The sequence below is a fragment of the Pogonomyrmex barbatus genome, unplaced genomic scaffold (assembly GCF_055798465.1).
Source record: "Pogonomyrmex barbatus isolate J1 unplaced genomic scaffold, ASM5579846v1 scaffold16, whole genome shotgun sequence".
NCBI classification, from domain to species: Eukaryota; Metazoa; Arthropoda; class Insecta; order Hymenoptera; family Formicidae; genus Pogonomyrmex; species Pogonomyrmex barbatus.
In genome coordinates this window covers 583,301-596,390 of record NW_028297112.1, presented here as the reverse complement: position 1 = coordinate 596,390, position 13,090 = coordinate 583,301, and the positions used below count along the sequence as shown (strand labels likewise).

Sequence of the window (13,090 nt, the reverse complement as noted above, 5' to 3'; positions counted from 1 at the left end):
ATATTATATATTATTATATATTTTATGTAAGAACATAATCCGTAATTAAATTGTTCGCTTAATAGCCATACTCTATCTCTCTAATTTTATGTATTATAGTTGTAACATCTAGATTTATAAATTGCTCGCGAAAATAAAATAGTATTTCAAAAAGAAAAAAAGAAGATCACTTATCGTATTTTATTTTCAAACAGTATTGCGGCTTTGTTATAAAACCGTTCTAATGGGAACGATAATTAGCAGCAATATTAGCATAACTATTGTATTGACATTAAAGCGACATTACATTTAAAATAAATTACGTAAACATGTGGGCAAAATTTAATAATTATTAATGTTCCAAGTTTATATATGATTATATCAATGACAAGATCAAGCTTTACTTTTTAGAAATAGATTACATACTTTTATTAATTTTGATATCATTTAAATACTTTTAAATACTTTTAATCTCATTTTTATTTTCTTAAAATATTCTTAGAGTTAATTCTCGTAATCGCAAATCCTTTCCGATATCCGCATGAAGCCATTGTCGTTCATTTATTGGAAAAGTGCCGCAGACCTTTTTCTTCTAAAGTAATAAGGTCGAGCAAGAGATTGCGTCACATAATTTTGCAGAGACGAAAATAAAATTTGAACCAATAATCGATTTATTGGCTACTTCAATCTCTTAAAGATTGAAAAGCTTTTATTTCATCTGAAATTAAAGGAATACTTATGATAATTTTTACCTATATGAACTTTAACTAAAAAACTAATAAAATATATTTGATTTTATGTTACCAAGATAATGATATAAAGATGAACTTCATGAGAATGATTAAAATAATCAAAATAATTATTTAGACCATTAAAATCATTTATCCGTATTATTTTTAATATAAAATATTCACATCTTGAAAAATGCATGAATTAAATATTGTATATGTAAAAAAAAATTTTACTGGAAGTGAATACGACAAAACTATTTTGTAAAACGTAAATCAAAACATAAATTTATAATTTTATATTATACTACACTATTCATAGTAAATACTAATTAACTAAATTAAAAATAAAAGACTTTGAAAAAATCTTTCTTGTCAATTTTAAGTTTGCTATCGAACATTCTGTCATCTAATAGTTCTAATCTAATTTGTTTACTTGCTTAATTTGTTTGAAAAACTTGAATGAATTTGATGACATATAGTACATCTGATATAAGAAAAAAAAAGATAAACTGAAATAAATTTAACGTCAACTTTGCCTTATTTAAAATTATCTTTGCAAAAAAAGTAAAGAAAATAGGTCATATTCGTGCATTCTTGTTTCTAATCATTTTTGGCGTTTGAAAAAACATATATATATAAAGAGAGAAACAGGGGGAAAAAATTGACATCAACATGTCTTTTTAATTTTGAACTGCATTTCTTAAATAAAAGTTAAAAAAGTTCTGGAAACTACATGCGTGCGTGCGTGCGTGCGTGCGTGCGTGCGTGCGTGCGTGCGTGCGTGCGTACATGCGTGAGAATACATAGGTTGAAAAATGATTGTTCTTATTTGGTTATTGCAATAAATATCATCACATGCCTCTGTGATCGAAGGATAAAAACACCCGCCTGGTAAACGGATGATCTAAATTCCATTCTTTGGCAGGTATTTTATACAGCTCATTTTTTTCGCAATAAGAATGTCCGAAAGTGGGGAAGGAGGGAAAGGGTGGTAATCAATTTTTAATTAAATTTAATCATCGATTAAAAATTTTAGCTTTAAGCTGCCGCGTTTTCAAGTCTTGTTAAAAGTAACAATTGCGATATAAGACGAGTGTTTCGAATTTATAGATATAAATTCAGTAATAAAAGGATTAATTAAAACTTTTAAGATCTAGTCCACCGAATAATATTCTCTGATTTTTTATTCTTTGAAACTTGTTACTCGGCTTATTACATCGATTGTTTGAATATTTCCGAGCGCTCATGGAATTAGTCGAAGTCAGTATACTACCCTCTTTATCGTTATTATCATTTATCGTTTATAAAAAGCTCTATATATTGTTAGGATTATGTGAATTCTTTTACTGAGTGTTATTATATTGTGATCACAGATAGACCAATTTGCCATGAGAATAATATATTTAGATTGGTAAATAATAATTAGATAATTAGGCAATATGTTCTATTTTGTTGTGTCAATGATTATTCAAATGATTCGCTGTATCTACGGTTATTCAAACGAATGATTGAATGTGGAGAAGAAAATCGGCAGAGAAAGAGAAAATAAAAGAAAATGACAAACAGATAGAGATAGAGATAGAGATAGAGAGAGAGAGAGAGAGAGAGAGAGAGAGAGAGAGAGAGAGATAACATGTGAAAAGAAAAATAGCGGCAGATGGACTAGGTTGTATTTCCCTAAAAAATCGATTACCCCTGCTTTTATCTTATAAGAATTTCTTGTTGCCAAAAATATCATCTCGGCCTAGAATCGAATTGTTTCGAATTTATTGACATTAATTCAATAAAGAAAAGTTATCAGACACTTTTAAGATCCTGCAATGTCATCTGTTATCTTACTGTTTAACTTATCTCGGTTTATTACATTGGTTAGTTATTTGAGTATCATTTGATATATTAACATTGATAAAGTAAAATAATATAAAACATCAAATATTTTTTGCAGAGTAAGTTCTATTAGCTTGTTAGTTTAAATTACTTTAAATTTACTTGAAAATGGAATTCATTTTATAAATTTTTATTTGTCAGTGTTTTATATACTAACTATTATAGTTATACAATGAAATATATAATAGATAATGAATGATAATGAAACATAACATTAACATAACATCTGTACATTATAATTTTTCTATATGTATTTATTTCTATACGTATTTATTTTCTTTATGTATTTATTTTAATCTATGTATTTGTTTTCTGTATTTAAAAAATGCTCAACTATATAAAGCAGCAAGGAGAAGTCAAAGAAGTTTTTGAGTATGATTCTATGATTCTAAAGCATGATTAAGATGTGCAAAAAAATAGCAAAAACAGAAAAATAAAACAATATCATGTGTATCATAAAAACATGTTAAAATATCTTAAATTTATTTAAAAAAAAAAAAAACATGTGTGCGTGTATCATCAAACTAGTAAACATATCTATTTGCACATACAATTTGCAAACTTATTTTATGCAATTTTTTGTTACTTTCAAATCGATATTTTTTTTTTTTTTTGTTAATATAACTCAAGTATAAAATGTATTTGAAGTTTCGATATCAGTTTTTTTAATAAAACTATTTTTTTTTTAATCTGTACGCTGTATAAGCATAATACATGTAAACCGCGTAAGCTCGTCCTTTGACACACACACACATATACAAATACATCACGCATGTGGTGTGTGTGTGTGTGTGTGTGTGTGTGTGTGTGTGTGTGTGTGTGTGTGTGTGTGTGTGTGTGTGTGTGTAAGAAAAAATAAATTACATTTCAGGTCAGATTAAAATAATTTCTATTAATGTCTCTATTTTTAGATATTAGTAATTTTTTGTTTTTTTCATCAAAAAAGACACGAACTTTAGAAACTTTTAGAAATAGAGAGTATTATTATTATGTTTGCACTAGTAGATATGTACATGAAACTTTTCAATAACAGTTTATTAAATGTCAGCGATATTAAATGTTTAAGCGTCATATGTTGATTTTAATACATCTCTGACAAATTATGAGTTTTTAAAGGTCACAATCAGATTCAACAATTCGAAGACTATAAAAAAACTTTTACTTTTCGCTTCGGGAACCAAAATAAATAAATTATATTGTTCTTTATATATTTTATTTTCTTATTTCTTTAACATAAATTCAAGATACAATTCTAGAGAGTAATTTATTACGTTTATTTCATTTCTATACGAAATCAATAGAAAATTCGTTTATATATCTGTCATTATTCATTTGTGTTCATTCGACATCTGTTCGGATATCTCTACTGGACATGACAGGGATCAAGCCACGTCCATGAATTTCATAAACAGATGTGTCATGGGCATCCATTACGTACGTTTAAAAAATATAAAATAAATATTTTATGGATATTTTATCCTAAAGGATTATTTATAAATTGTTTTTCGGATAACTGCCTGGGCTATAATAATACATTTAGCAAACTTGTACGTAGAATACATTCTATTTATCTTTTTGATTACGTTTGCAGATTGTATGTTTGTTCATAAAGCTATGATTACGAAACAGAAACGGATATGGTGAAATTTGGTGTGATAGAAGCTGGATGTCACTTCTCTCTTTATAGTAATGAATTCAATAATTCTGAGGACAAAAGAACTTATGACTTTTCTTAATTACCTCTATAGGTTCTTTTGCCCTCAGAATTTAAAACTGTTTTTATAATGACGTACATAATACTATGGCATATGATTTAATATTCCGCTTATTTTGAACGAAATTCTTTGCTACATTTTTAATTATCAAATGTATTTGTCAAATTATCAATATACGTCAATATAACAAAAAACATTATCGTCTATAGCAATATATTGTTTCAATCATCTTAGCTATTTGACTTGATCGATATATAATAAAATAAAAATAAAAGCTTTTAACAACAGCAAATGGATCTAATACATATCGAGGTGAGAGATGCATGTGCATATCGAGCTGCATCGAACATTTTCAATCTCACGCGCATAGAACTCTAGCGCACTGTAATAATAAAATCGAAATCCAATTTACAGATAGGATTGCAAATTTTTGCAATAAAATGTTGTGTTAGATCTCGTGGATAATCGGATTATGAAATAGCTCTCTCTCTCTCTCACGGATACTATTTCGTGAGATATAGTATTAGTATGATCATTAAATAACACATCGATTCAATTTTCAGGAAATAATGCGATTACCTTGTTCATGCAAAATCAACAGGTGCGTACAAAAGGCGACTTTGGCCTATAATTATTCAAATTAAATAAATTACTACTGATAACATTAGTATAAAAATATTTCAATTCTGACTTTTGAAACAAGATTAGATTTGTTTTGTACAAATCTCTTAATATTAAAATATTAATCTCTTAATGAAAAAAAAAAAAAAAAACTGAGAACATTATTTCATGATATGCTAAATGCACCATCAGTATTTCAAAATGTATAATCGTTTATTATCCGGGAGGCTTATTCTACATTTCCATTGCATGTGCGATTGGCATTTGATAACCACTGGCTATTGTACGCATATCACCTTTTAGTAGTGCAATACGCCAGCGTGTAACAACATAGCTCGCATTAATTTATCAAAATAAAATTAATATTTCAATAACAATTATAAAGCGCTTGATATTTGCACACGAGGTGAAATTGAACAGGCACAACTGTGAATTCGTAGTTAAATTAAAGTAGAAATGTGGAAATGTGCACAATGCCTAATAATGCTGAAATTTCTTTTATTTTTTTTTCTTATGAAAAAAAGAAAAATAATGAAAAAAGAAAACTAAGTCTTTTTAATCGTGGACATTTTCTAGTGAGAGCTATTCGTTGATTAGCGAATAAGAATATATAAAATAAAATTATGGTAATATTAAAATCTTGTCTCAGCTAGAAAACATGACCTAGATTTTCAGTACGTTAATTAGAAAAATCTGCGAGTAAAAGTGCTAAGCTTCGGATAAAAAAGACTTTAGGGAAAATGACATCTCTCATCTTTACAGAACGTGTTCCATAAAAAGATAAACAATTTTGCGAAAAAGAGAAAAAAAGAGAAAATTTTTTTTGTACAATATCGTTTATTATAAATGTAAAAAGTAACTGTAAAGTAATAGTTGATAAGTCTGTTCAAATTTAATATCATATTTGACTAATATATATCAGAAATATTCTATGTATGAATACATATAAGTCATGAAAAGTCATGAATTGAAAAGTTCATGATTCATTCGTTATACCTGCGTGAAAATTAATTAAACTCAGCCATATGTTTTAAAATAGCTAGATTGTGATTTACATCGATTTACATATAAAAATACATTTCAACCGATCGAAAATAATACATGAATGTAATAAAAAAACGTAAGAAAATTCAATTAATGAGAAAGTATGCGGCGAATTATAGTCAAAGAAGATTTAAAAAATAATAGAATTATATAAACAATTGAAAGAATCGCGGCATATATGTACGGATAAGCAAGATCTTGAGTCTATTTTTTTTAATAAATATAAATTAATAAATTGGTCATTTCTAGAATTTCTACAATTATAAAAACTTATATATAATCATAAGTCAAGCTCGAGAAGAAAGTAAAGTATAAACTTATATATAATCATAAGTCAAGCTCGAGAAGAAAGTATAAACGTCGATATCTTTTCTAATCAATGCCTTTCGAATAAATAAATATGGGCGGGAAGACTTCTCTTTTACAACTTATAATTTCTGAATTCCTTATTATTACTAATCTTTGTTTAAAAAAAAAAAAAATATTTGTCAAAGACAACTCAAATAATAAGCATTTTAAATCTTTAAAAAAATATTGCTTCCTAATATCTGTTGATGATGATGATGATGACGATGATGATGATGATGATGATGATGATGATGATGATGATGATGATACAGCTTCATTTCTCAAAATTTTTCTATTTGGAATTAATATTATATCTCTACTCACGAGCCGAAAAAGAAAAGATAATTTTACTTTATAATTCAACCCAGTTATCTATTGAGCCTGCACCAATTTAAAATTCAATCGGTGTAGCCGGTATTGCTGAGATATGAAAATATGATTTCCGTTTATCCCAGAGTCTCCCGTGTAAATAGCTGCAGGCATGAGCATCTTCGCCGCCATTCGACGAGTTTTGCTGTGCATGAACTTGGCAAGATATTATCCGTGTCTGTTAATTAAAATGGATATGGGCCCTTTAACTGCTTTCATATTTTAAAAGTATTATAAGTTTTCTCGGATATAAAAGGAATAAATATCTCATAACTCAGTAGAAAATATCACAAGGAATAGATATAGATTATAAGTAATATTCTCAATTCATTTCATTCAGTTGAACTTGAGCGTTATTACACATGAATGTATGTATACTTGAGTATTTTTTATTTAATTATTTAACATTTTATTCGATTATACGAATTTTAAGTTATGCAAATAAATAGCATAGCATTTTGTTAATGAGGTTCTCTAATAATTGTTAATGAGATTCTCTAAGCTATAGTATGACTATTTTTGAGATTTTCATATTGAAGTAATTCTTCGATAATAATTTACGTTTAGTTGAAAAAAATTTAAAAATCTGAAAATTTTATAAAAATTGTTCTTTTCGCAATTTGTCTGTGGTCTATCTTGTAATTAAAATAAGTCATCTATCTCCTATCTATTTTAAAACTTTGTGATTATATTGTAGTTCTTTCTAAGTTTACAGTTTATTTTAAACAGATATATCATTTTATAAGAAAATACTGTATCTTTTTTAAACAAAACCAATTTTTTTAATTTATTTTTGTAGCTCATATTAACGGTCTTATTTCTCTTCGAACCAGTGTCACTACACTCTTAAAAATAATATTTAATGTAATAAATATTTCCTAACTTTAAGTTTAAAACCTGGTTGATTGAACAACACTTAAATGATTATAATCGTTAAGTTTTTAACTTGAAATATTGATTGACAAAAATATTGATTATTAACAAAGTTATTGTACAAAATATAAATAAGTGGCTATAATACCATCTTCTCCTTTCTTCTTTCTTCAAAAGCAAACGATAATTTTTCTTCAAAAGCAAACGAATAGCAAAATACATTCCTAAGATAGAATATTCCCATATTCCCATATATGAAATAAGATACAAAAACTATAATTAATTATACATATTTTTAAAATATTTATATTTAGTAATTCCGTTTAATTGTACTTAAGTAAATTAAAAATTGCAATTTAAATTATTTAATAAATTAAACTTCTACAACGCATTACAAGATATTTGTTATGTCGTATCTATGTTTTTTATTTGACACTGTAACGATACATTTTTTAGCCGATTGTATAGAAATCAATCTCAAAAAATACATTAAAAGATTATTGAAGGCTTGCCAGCACGGCGGTTAAAAAATCCAACCATGATCGATGACGATCAAAATAAACTGAACTGGTGCGTCCTACCGAGATCCATTGATCGCCATCGAACATCATTCGATCAGCAGAGCATTTCATGTACCGGGATCAATTCCATCCGATTGCCGAATCGAATTGAAACTAGGTCAATCGATATAAAAAAGGTTTTTGATGGCTTGATTCAATTGCGGGTAAATTGTTTCGAACCAATATCGGCAGTTTCCGGTTCTATTTTCCCAATTGATTCCGACCGAATCGATCGAACCATGGCAGATTCGGCCAGTCCTCTGCTTCGAAGTTAGTCTGCCATTCGTTTTCGATCCTCGCAGAAGTCAGCAAGAAAAGAAGATAAGGGGGGGTTCTCTGTCTGTCTGTCTGTCTGAGAGTTACCGCCAGCTGAATATTTCAATCAATCTCTTCCGATTCCTGTTAGCAAGAGAAGCAACGAGGTAAAAGGTTTTCTATCCCAGGATGTTGCTGGCACTTGCTTACCAAATTATTATCACAAAATTCAAGAAGCCACAAGCAAGAAGATAGGAGATATTCTTTGTCTTCATCAGGAGGTTACAGCCGCTCGCTTTATTCCGGCGAAATTATATCCAAAAGTACACACTGCGACGTCCTAATCGCTGTCGGCACGTATAACATCCGCACATAAAATCGTAAATTGCCTATCCGGCGATTTATTCGGCCGAATGAAATGGATCCGCGACCGTTCGGCCAGAATCGGAAAACCACGATTTCGAAAGTGTATGACAACTGTAAAATATTTAAATATCTCTATTGACAGTGCGACATTGTACTCGGATTGTGATGAAACATTTCTATATATAATCCGCACGCCGATGTTCGCCGCTTTAATCCGACCATTCACATCATCTGATCACAATTTAACCACTAATGCTCATTTGTCAATCAAGACTATATTCCATATAGTCGATGAATGCTTATCAGTCCTTTCTGATAATAAAAGCGATTTGAATTGCATTTCAATACATCAAATTTCAATATGATTTAATGTACATAGTGATATAAGAACGTCAATACAATTACGAATAATTTCATAATTTGAACTTTGTTTTAAAATCCATTCAGTTCATTTATCTCAATTAAATGTCATGAACAGTTAATTTATTAAATTAAATGTGCATTATTTATAATTATTTATATACGGTGTATTTATCTTTATAATATGTAGCATGTTATACTTATAAAAAAATATAGTGTTGTACAAAAATAAAATCAAACAGTGAACGTTATAATAATATTAGCACAGCGCAACTATTACTATAACATGATTTATTTTTCAAAGGAAATAATAGCACATTGTTTATTTTTATAAAAATTCTTCTTTCCTGTTTTACATATAATAATTTGTTATGCATACAAAATAAAATGAAAGTAATCGTAATCACAAGGAAGAAATAAAAACGTTCTTCCTAATGAAAGATCCACCGGTGGATTGTCACGGCACATTAAACGGTCTTAAAAAAAAAAAAAAATATGTATCGAAATCTAAGTACCGAGACAATGTCTCGAAATTCATAATGCCGAAAGCTAAAAACTGAGACAAGCAAACCTCGAACCTCCTTGGCATCGCACAGTAAGAACATTAAGAGATTCGAGGTTTGCTTCGAGCATCGGCATCGAGAAATGAAATTCAATTCATTGTTACCTTTCAATTTATTACGTTCAACCACGTTATTATTCGATTTCGTCATTATTACGTTCCATTAGTTTGATGTAAATCTAAGTACAGAAAGCCATCGTTTTTCTCTTAATGAATACGAATATGATGGATATTCATACATTTGCGAGAAAATTTATTATCGCGGAAAACAAGCTAACAAGCTATGTAAGTAAAATATTTCGCTTCACTTTAACATTATGTAATATATTACATCTTGCAGAATAAGAGAACGCATATGGGAAATATATTAAAGATATTGAATGATATTGTATCAATTAATACTAGAAATTATATAAAATGTATAATTTGTTTGAATTATTCAATTTAGATATCTATCGGTATTATATTTCTAAATATAATGTAAAATATTATACGAATAAAATATTATATGAAATATTTGCCTCTTTTATTTATAGGAAAGTTAGAAAGAATTACAATAACTCGTCGAGATTTGGCAATCTTAAAAAACAGGAAAGCCTTTAACACGATTGTGATATTCCTGGATAATAAAAAATCATGCCCTTGTAAATGCTTGGGAGACAATGGAGACGATGACTTTTTTTATGGAAAATTTTTTAATACTCATACAAGTGCACTGTTATATAAAACTTACCAGAAAATGGCAAGTAATTAATATATAATAATTGTAAATATAGAAATGTTTACATACATATGTATACACACACACACACACACACACACACACACACACACACACACACACACACACACACACACACACACACACACACACACACACACACACACATACACACACACTAGATATGTTTTATATCATTAATTTTCTATATTAAAATTAACCATTATAAAATAAAAATCTATGTTCTATATTCCTTCCGTGTAATTTAATTAATATTTTTTAATATTTGTTCTGTATATACTGACACATATTGACGTTTTCCTAATATAATAATTTAATAATATATTACAATAATATATTACATTAGATTGTCATATTTAAATAAAACGCGCGCGTGTATGTGTATGTGTGTGCATGTATATTAGGTTTTCCAATAAAATAAAAATATACGTTTTATGTGCTTTTATGCGTGTACGTTAGCGCAACTTTTAAATATCGTGCATATATATATATGAACTCTTTAATATAAAAATGTGATAATATTTAAAATTTAGAATAATTTTAATAAAGTATTTAATCCATAATCATAATAATATATCATAATAATATTTCTCTCTATAAGAAGTTTTCTTTCTGTAAGAAATCTCTTTTTATAAAAAACTCTTTATATATGTGTCAAAATGATATGACGATTTACTTGTGGAAAATATTTCAAAAATATTTCAAGTAATTTATATATTAAGATTATTTCTTATTTAATTTTTGGAATTTAATTTTCGGAATTGTAACTTTTCCGAAATTTGTCTTACAGTTTTTAGATTTCGGCATTTTGACATTTCGAGACATTGTCTCAGATTTCGGCATTATGACATTTCAGAACAATGCATGTCCACTCTTCTAACTTATGCTTTGATTTATTTATGTTGATTTTAATAATATATAATAATATATAATTTAATCAAGAAATACAAAATTTTATAAAAATTAGCATTTTTCTTAGATCTTTTTAAACACATAGTCCGTTTTATAATGATAACTGTGCTAATCTCTCTCTTTCTCTCTCTTTCTCTCTTTCTCTCTCTGATTTTAAATTATTTTTACAAGTTTAGTAAAATAAAACTTATAAAATATAATACGGATATAAGATATCCGTATTATAAAAGAGAAAGGCAGTGCAACTCAAAAATAATTTATTTTCCTAACTTGTACACAACAAATGTGTAACTCATTATTTTTCTCCTTCATTTAATGAAGAAGAAGCTTGAAGTTTATTAATCTAAAATATATATTTTCGTAATTAATTTTTATTTTAAATACACTTGAAGTTAATGAGAATTTAATGTAAAATAAAAAAATTATCAGAATATTAATTTTTTCTTGCTGCTAAATAAATCTATACAGAAGTGCTATTTTAAAAAGTACTTTTTGAGAAAAAGAGAGTTATCAGAAGAAAATTTATACTTGGAATTCTTGAAAAATTGTAGTGCATATACTATGCAAATAAAAATTTGCGTAAATTGCAATCTACTTTAATGGAGCATGTAGAATACACTAACGAATATCCGTTAGCAAAGTCCGTTAGCAAAATCTAGATATAATCACTAAATAATCTTTTATCATCTTGTGTAGTACTTATTTCTATTTTTTAAGTTAATATCTTTTTTTGCTTATTAAAAATATGATTTTGAAATTTTCTAATTTTTTTATTATTTTCTTTATTTTGAATATTGACAGAAAATTGCAAAATCCAATTCTCAATATTAAAATATTAGGAAAAAAATCAATTTAAAAAATAGAAATGGTCGCAAATAATCGATTAGTATTTCTAGTGTTAATCGGATCGATCTAAATTTTGTAATAGTAACTGCATTTTACTTCACTCACACGCGAATGAGTAATCACTAGGATTCGCGTGCACATAAAGTTCTTATGTAGATTATGGCGGCGACAGAATTCTCTGTGTTTTTGTAAGCAATATTGTGTGCGTGCAATATCGATCCGTACATGTCATCCAGTTGCAAGAATAAATTGAATCCGGATGGAATTCTCAATGTATAATAACGTTAAAAGTTTTTCACCCTTACGTGTATTTTTAACGTGCTCGTGAATGCGACTTCACGTTGAATTAATTAATATTAATATTTTGCATGACATGCAACAATATTACGGTGACAAGTAAAATTACTGTTACACCATATTAAAATATAATTTGCATAATTGAAAATAATATTGCAGCAGTATAGTATACACTGTGATACCATTTTTCAATTTAGTTTTTGTTTTCGATTACAAACGATACATTGCGATGCAGTAACGTTTCTAAAGAAATTAATGAAATTCTAAATATACAAAAACCTATCATGATTAAACTCTGCTAATTACATTTTCAACCGTGTGATTAGTTTTCATATTTGTGTGTATATAATTATCTATACGATTGAGAACATACATATTTATCTCTTTCCACGTCTCATTCATATTCCAGTTAAGTTTGGGTAGCGTAATACAGATCGTTGAATATATCGATTATGTATAAGTATTGCCATAGAAAAATACTTAATTCCCAAAATTGAATATGTCATTCAAATAGCGGAATACATTACATCGATTACTAATATTACATTAAGAATTATTTTACCAATAATAATCTCACGTAAAGCAACCTGTAATTCAGACTAATGTAATTTTATTAATTATCA

At 27.6% G+C, this 13,090-nt stretch overlaps 1 protein-coding gene across 4 annotated transcripts in view; it reads right to left on the bottom strand.

Annotated features, from left to right (window-relative positions):
* Positions 1-13,090, bottom strand: part of 5-HT7 (5-hydroxytryptamine receptor 7) — a 45,679-nt gene that overhangs the window by 24,841 nt on the left and 7,748 nt on the right. The window contains exon 2 of one of the 4 annotated variants that reach the window (XM_089073990.1): positions 406-697. The exons of the other annotated variants lie outside the window; for them this stretch is intronic. The gene's annotated coding sequence lies outside the window, so the exon portion shown is untranslated. The remainder of the gene's footprint in view (positions 1-405; positions 698-13,090) is intronic. 4 annotated transcript variants of the gene reach the window in all.